The 7804-nt window shown below is 42.0% G+C and overlaps 1 pseudogene; it reads right to left on the bottom strand.

Moving 5' to 3' along the window:
- Positions 1-2026: 2026 nt before the first annotated feature.
- Positions 2027-7499, bottom strand: LOC131508098 (hypoxanthine-guanine phosphoribosyltransferase-like; annotated as a pseudogene).
- Between the last annotated feature and the right edge of the window lie 305 nt (positions 7500-7804).

Genomic DNA, 7804 nt, shown 5'->3' with positions numbered 1-7804 from the left:
CCCCAAAATGCCCTCTTCCATACACATCACCCACCCTCCCTTCCCTCCCACCCCCCATCAACCTTCAGTTCTCAGTTTTTAAGAGTCTCTTATGCTTTGGCTCTCTCCCACTCTAACCTCTTTTTTTTTTTTCTTCCTTCCCCTCCCCCATGGGTTTCTGTTAAGTTTCTCAGGATCCACATAAGAGTGAAAACATATGGTAGCTTTCTCTGTATCACACTGTCTCTTGAGTAAGTTTTCAGAAAACTGCCATAAGGCACTTCTGATAACACCCCATTGGCCAGAACTTACTCATGTGACTTCACCCAGCAGGAGAGAAGGCCAGAAAATGAAGGCTTTATTCTGTCCAGTCATAAAAATGCTATTCCTTTAGAGGACGGTTGAAAGTGGGTTTTGGAGAGACAGCTGGTTGGCTCTGGCCCATTGCACCATTTACTCCTTAGCACATAGTAAATGTGCAACAGATGCCTGTTATCATGACTCTTATTGTCCATTTATGTACACTTTGCTCATCTGAGAACTCAGGAGAAAGACTCTCAGCTCAGTTCTAAGGTTTCTGGCACTCCACTATTCTGATCCCTGAAAGCCAGGCGCAGCCCTTGGGACTGTGAAGCCAGAAGTATTCTTCTGTGTGTCCCTCCAAAGGCTTCACCCACGGGTTTGAAACTATCAGAAGGAAATCAATATAACTGTGTTTTTTCTAGAAATTGGGAGATACATTCTTCAAACGTATTGAGGTAGACAGGCCTTCGGTCTTCATGGTTTAAAATAGAGTCTAATCTTAGAATTGTATTGAAATGTCAATATGTTTTTTTTTTTTAATTAAAAAAAATTTTTTTTTTTAACGTTTATTTTTGAGACAGAGAGAGACACAGCATGAACGGGGGAGGGGCAGAGAGAGAAGGAGACACAGAATTGGAAGCAAGCTCCAGGCTCTGAGCCATCAGACCAGAGCCTGACGTGGGGCTCAAACTTGCTGACCGCGAGATCGTGACCTGAGCTGAAGTCGGACGCTTAACCGACTGAGCCATCCGGGCGCCCCAAATGTCAATATGTTTTAAAAAATAGCTGATAGAGAGGAGCCTGGGTGGCTCACTTGGTTGAGCGGCTGACTTCAGCTCAGGTCACGATCTCGCAGTCCGTGGGTTCGAGCCCCGCGTCGGGCTCTGTGCTGTCAGCTCAGGGCCTGGAGCCTGCTTCGGATTCTGTGTCTCCCTCTCTGTCTGCCCCTCTCCCACTCATGCTCTGTTTCTCTTGTTATCAAAAATAAATAAACATAAAAAAATATTAAAAATAGCTGATAGAGATAGATTTTATCCAAGTCAATTATGTATGGAAGAAGACAAGTTGGTAGAATTAGATGGAAATGATAAAGTGTTTGAAAATGTAGATATCAAGATGGGGTGTTCCTCTTCAGTTGACACAAGTAAGACATTAAATTCATGCAATGTTACCAAATTGGGCATGCATACATATGTTTTCAGTCAGAAACTTAAAAATGAATAGGACACTTCAGAGCCAGGTCAAGCGTGTTATCCATGTCTGTTCTATTTGGCAGAGTCGGGACGAGGGTGAATTAAAATTAAAGTTAAAAAGAGCTACTCAGGGCACAAATTTTAGGGAGGTGTCACTCTTAGGGCCTTACAATTCCCTGGGTGTCATATTTATCTCACCTAGTTTTGTCCTTGCCATTCAACGTGTAGTTTTTCAATGGACAATGTTTAAAAAAAAAAAAAAAAAAAAGAGGCAGTCTTTAAAGATTCTGCACTGAAAATTTCAAAATATGTGAAGGTTTTTGGAATATACTAATTAATATGTAAAGGAACCATAGAAGAAGACTCACCGGAAATAATCTGAGCAAATGAGAAAATTTCAGTTAATATCACTGAAATGCTACTAAAATATTTTTGGGAAACATGATTTAGTTTCTAATAATACCTCTCAGACACTGTCAGATAAGAAAACTCAGGGCATCTTACTTTTTAAAGTATATAGTAATTAACAATGTTCAGTCACTTATGAATTCATGACTATAAAATTAACAGGGCAGTTAATAAAATAATATATCTTCTCTTTAAATGTCTCTTACAGAAGTATTTTGTTTTGTTGGTAAAAGTTTTCTTTCATAAGTGAAACAACAATTCATCCAAAGGGAACTGATAATAGCCTATCTGCTCAGAGCAAAAGAGTGAGTTCAGGATAGCAGCCACTTGTATTTCTGCCATACAAAACAGATAAAATTCTCAGAAGGTACATTCAAAAAGCTCTACTACGCAGATGGCCACAGAATATGACCATTTAACCATATTACTGGTGATGACAATGTGACTCCAGACGTTCCCAAACTCTACCACTCAACTTGAGCTCTCATTTTAGGCTTGATATTTTCCTTTCCCAGTTTTACTAAGGATACAAACATGATTTAAATCCGTGATGTATTAATTATAGTCAAAGTCACATCCTACAACACATGAATCCAGAATTTCATATCCATCCAACACAGTCTGATTTAAGGGAGCGCTTTCACCAGCAAACTTGCAACGCTGACCACCTTTGGATTAAGCTGCTTGACTAAGGAAAGCAAGATTTGTATTGTTTGGCCAATGCCAATTCTATCTATAGCGACCAAGACATTCTTTCCAGTTAAAGTTGCAAAATCATCTCCATAAATTTATTTTACAGCTCCAATTGAATGGTCATTACAATAGCTCTTCAGTCTCATAAAATCTGGAGTCAGGGGAAGGATCTATTACAATTTCTGTTCAGTGCTTTGTTATAATCCAGGAAGTCAGTAGAGAATTTACAGTCCCCGCCCCTCCCCTCCCCGCCCCCGGGGCCTGCAGCTACCCCAGCTGGGCTGCCCTGTGATAGCCTCTTATCTTCACAGATTTTTTTTTTTTTTAAGATTTCTTTCTTTCTTTCTTTCTTTCTTTCTTTCTTTCTTTCTTTCTTTTTTGTTTACTTATTTATTTTTGAGAGAAAGAGAGAGAGAGAGAAAACAGGGGAAAGGCAGAGAGAGAGGGAGACACAGAATCCAAAGCAGCCTCCAGGCCCTGAGCTGTCAGCACAGAGTTGGATGTGGGGCTTGAACCCACGAACTATGAGATCATGACCTGAGCCGAAGTTGGAGGCTTACCCGACTGAGCCACCCCAAGTGCCCTCACAGATTTTCAAGCGTAAGCCGTTTTGTTCTGTACATGATTAGTTCTTTAGGAATAGGTACCTTTTCTAAATCCTCAGTGTAATGATTAGATATACAAAATAAATCTAGGTCATAACCTGGTTTAGGATCACCAATCGTGATGCAGGGCTGTGGGCCACCTAACGGAACTAGCTGAGCATGGGGAGCACCCAAGACTGTTTTTAACTAGCCTTTTGAAATTGTTAACACAGGTTGGATGACCAGGCCACCTCAACAGCAGCCTCTTTTAGTAGAAAGAACACTGGACTTGGATAGAGGGTGACCAGTTTGTCTTGGTTTGCCCAGGACTGTCCCAATGCTGACACTGAAAGTCCCTCATCTTGGGAACCTCCTCAGTCCCGGGCAAATGGGACCCCTGGTCATCCTCACTTGGAGTCAGAGTCCCAACTCTGCTATTAACTAGTCATATGACTTCGAGCTCGCTGCTTCATTCCCTGAGTTTGTTTCCTCATGGATACAACAGAGGGAGAGGCACCTCTCCTTCAGGTCTATTGTGCAGTTCTTGGGTGAAAACAGTGCCTGAGCCTTGGATTCCAGTATCCAGGCACTGCTCATTCCCAGGGACTCAGCTGATTGTCTGCCACTCAGTGAGAAGGGGTCCTCTGAACCCATATAGACGTGGCTGACTTGTATATATAAGGTGTTTTTGACTCAGGTATTTGTAACCCAAGGACTCCTTTTCTGTATTTACTAGAAGAAAATTCTAAGCCTTGGTGGTTTGAGATATTACCCTATTGGAGGCCCAACATCTCATTATGCTGATAAATGTGTCTCGTGTTTGGTTACGGGGCCGTAGTTTATCTTTGGGTTTTTAATGTATTCAGTGTCACATCAGGGGGATTTATAAGAAACACTATTGATGTTTAAATGCATTTGTAGAAAACCATTTTTAGTTTTTGAATTACAACAAGGATGTCACCTGATTTTCAAGAAAGTCAGGAAAAGCAAGGCTGAGTTTCAAACTGGAGAAAGGGATCTGGGCTTTTCCATTTTCCTGAGTCCTTAAAGGCACCATCCTGGGGCTGGATACTGCATCTACCGCAACTATTGGGGCTGATTTGAAAGGCAGTGGTCAGGTTTTCTGAGTACGTTGTTTCTTAAATGTCTTTTCTTTGCTAAAGACTAACATATTTTTCAGCAAAGGCAGGAAAAGAAGAGGATAAGTGTTGGCTGAGTGTGTGACCCAAGTGGATTGAAGTTGGATATAAAAATATTCTGGAGGGGTGCCTGGTTGGCTCAGTTGGTTGAGTGTCTGACTCTTGATTTCAGCTCAGGTCAGGATTGATTTCAATCCCAGGGTCATGGGATTGAGCTCCACATTGGACTCTGTGCTGAACGTGGAACCTGCTTAAGATTCTCTCTCTCTGTCTCTCTGTCTCTCTCTCTCTCTTTCTCTCTCTCTCCCTTTACCCCTCTTCCTTGCATGCTCTTTCTCTCTTTCTAAAATTAAATTAGATTAAATTAAATTAAATTAAATTTAAAAAAGAATATTCTGGAAAGTTAAAAATGCCAAACAAAGGCAAGCTCTTACCGATTTCTTCAAATTCAAGAAGCTTATTCATTTCACATTTCAAAAGTTCAGAGTATCTTAAATTTGGTATCTTTTCTGAAAAGCTGTTATTTATTGATGACATATTTCACAATTATTGGCCACTTATAGTAGAGAAAATATGTTATTCCAAATTCTGATATCCTACTATTTCCCACTGTTATCCAAATCCAGAAAAGTTCAGTGGTGGTTAAAGTCCATCATTTCCATAAAAAAGAAAAAATAGAACTGAACAAAACAACTTAATGTAGCTTAGTAAACAACAATAACAACAAATACATATGTTTGTTGTTGTTGATGTATATTATATGTATATATACACATGCATATGCTGTTATATATAATATTATATGTATATATATGTTAGATATAATATTATATGTATGTATATGTGTATACATCAGGTAGTAGACAGATTTAGGAAAGATGAATATTGAAGCCAGAAATTGGTACCAGGCTTAGAGCTCACAAGAACAATTTTTCACTGGTCCTGCTCTGTCTCCTGGGCCCTTCTGTGTGGCACAGATCAAATCTGGTCACTTATCTGGAGCATAAATTCCCCCATTCAAAGGTGACTCTCCCAGATCTGGCAGCTCTTTGAGCAAGACTCTTGCTGACAGCACACTCCCCCAAAAGGCTTCTCTGGATGGCTTAGAAACCTCCTTAATGGCAAATGGAAATGTTAACTTTGAAAACTTAGCAGTTAACATAAGATTGCCTGTTCCTATATCCTGATGAATAATACAGTTAAGAGCACGGAGTAAAGAAATGACAGTGCATTCTCAGGAATCAGCTCCCTTCTCTTCTCCGTCCCTGTCCAGCCACCTCTCGAGGGATTGTGTCTTTTCATATCGTCCAACACAGTGCCTTGAAGCATAACCAAATCACGATGATTACAACCACAGCAGCAAGAACAGCCCAGTGCTGACTGCTCTCGATAGTCTTATCACCTCCCTTCATCTTTGCCACGATTCTGTGCAGTGGCTGCTATTATGATTCCTTCTAAAAAGGAAACAAGGGAGGAACAAGGCTGAGAAAGATTTAATAAAGTGCTCAAGGACACCAGTGTGAACTGGTGGAGCTTGGATGTGAATCCAGAAAGCAAGATTCCAGAGCCTAATACTTAATCATATTTGAGTCGATAAGGAAGGTCTCAATAAATGCTCATGGAAAAGGTCAACATGTAGTGTTTTACAATTGTCAATAGCTTTTCCATGCATTTGGTCCTCAGAAGCACTCTGTGACTCGAATGAGTATTCCTCTTTTATGGATGACAAACTAGAGGCCCAGAGAGGTAGAAAGACCTGTCCAAGGTCACACAGAGAGTCTAGATCTTAAACATGAGTCTTCTGATGCTTAGTCAAGGGAGATTTCCCAGCCAGAAATTCTTTGAGCTTCAGATTCCTTACCTGTAAAGTGAGGACAGAACCTACCCACATACCTGCTTACCTGACCGCTATGACACGTCTCAGAACACAAGGTAGGCACCAAAATTAAATCGTCCTATGAGTCAGCGCAAGGTCACATGTAATTAACATTTGAAGTTTTCTGAATTGAAGGCGAAATGGAAGGAGAAAGTGCAACACTCTCCTGAGAGGGGAAAAGACAGAGAAATGCCCTGAGTCATGCTCTACGTAGGACAAGATGGCTGTAGGCTTGGATGTCCAGACAGGAAGAGAAAGCCAGGGCAAGGGTGGGGTGTGGGAAGAAAACAGTGTGGACTCTGGAACTGGGTTCAAATCCCAGCTCTGGAATTTCGTGAATCACTCAGGCACCGTGGGCAAGTCAATTCCCGTCTACTCTTCAGAGAGTGGACATGCAAAATGGGGTTAGTAATGGAAGCCACTTCACAGAGAGGTGGAGGGTATTAAATGGCCTGGTGTACTTGTTACAGTTGATGCTCTGCCTGGTGTGGCTTTAGAAGGCAATAAATAGTCCCTATCACAAGGGAGATTAGGGAAACATTACATAAGACTGAAAGCACTGTTATGGTGGGTGTCTGTCTATGGTTTTCAAATTATCCAAGGTTTCCTGTCATATGAGGCACATTTTCCAGTGACAAGAAGACCGGATTCATGGAAAAACATTCTACCTCAATCCCAGAGAAGAAAGTCCCACCTTTTTGAGCCTCAGTATCTTCTTGTGTAAAATGGACATCTTACCTACCTCATGGAGAGGATATGAGATCTCGTGAGATAATGCAGGAGAAAATGTGGGGAAAAGCCGGACACGAAAGCGGATTGCTGGTGTGGCGGTGATAATGACGATGGTGACATTATGGTTTTCCAATTATCTTGAAGTTTAAGGCAACAATAGAGTCTTTATAAACCCGACTCTAAGATGCCCTTAGATGCAGGGGCACCCGACTCTTGATTTTGGCTCAGGTCATGATCGCACGCTGGTCATGAGTTAGAACCCCTTATCCGTTTCCGTGCTGACAGTGAGGAGCCTGCCTGGGGCTCTCTCTCTCTCTCTCTCTCTCTCTCTCTCTCTCTCTCAAAATAAATAAATAAATAAAGCTTAAAAAAAAAAAAAACCAAACCCAAATATATAAATGAAAGCTATGGCAACTGTTCAAGGTAAATGTGTATCAGAATATCCACCCAACAGCCAGTGTGTAAACCGAAATACAAGGATGGCCAGCAGAGGGAGGCAGACATGCACGCTGGGGTAGCAGCCCATCTTCCCAGTACTCAGGGTGAACTTGACAGTGGCCCTGTGTGCGGACTGAACTGGACCGTAGGGCATCCGCGTGCTTGCTCTGGCTCCTGTTCCGTATGCTCTGGGATTCAAGGGATTAAACGTTTGGACAAGAACTATGGCTCGAGGGGGCTGATGTTTAAATGGGACGGTCCTCTCCGAGGCCACATTTCCACAGCTCTTCTTTACTAATTCCTGCCCTGGGGCCTTCCTCACCGTCTGCTTCTCCAGTCCTCTCCCAGAACTCCCTCATGCTTTCGTAGTGCCCGGTACTCCCCCTGTATTACCCTCCCTCACTCTTCTCTCGGCCCCACATCCAGCCTACAGAGGATCCCATTAGCTCGACCTCCAAA

The sequence above is a fragment of the Neofelis nebulosa genome, chromosome 3 (genome assembly GCF_028018385.1).
Source record: "Neofelis nebulosa isolate mNeoNeb1 chromosome 3, mNeoNeb1.pri, whole genome shotgun sequence".
NCBI lineage: Eukaryota > Metazoa > Chordata > Mammalia > Carnivora > Felidae > Neofelis > Neofelis nebulosa.
Note: the sequence above shows the minus strand (reverse complement) of the source record. Positions and strands in the feature narration are given on the sequence as shown.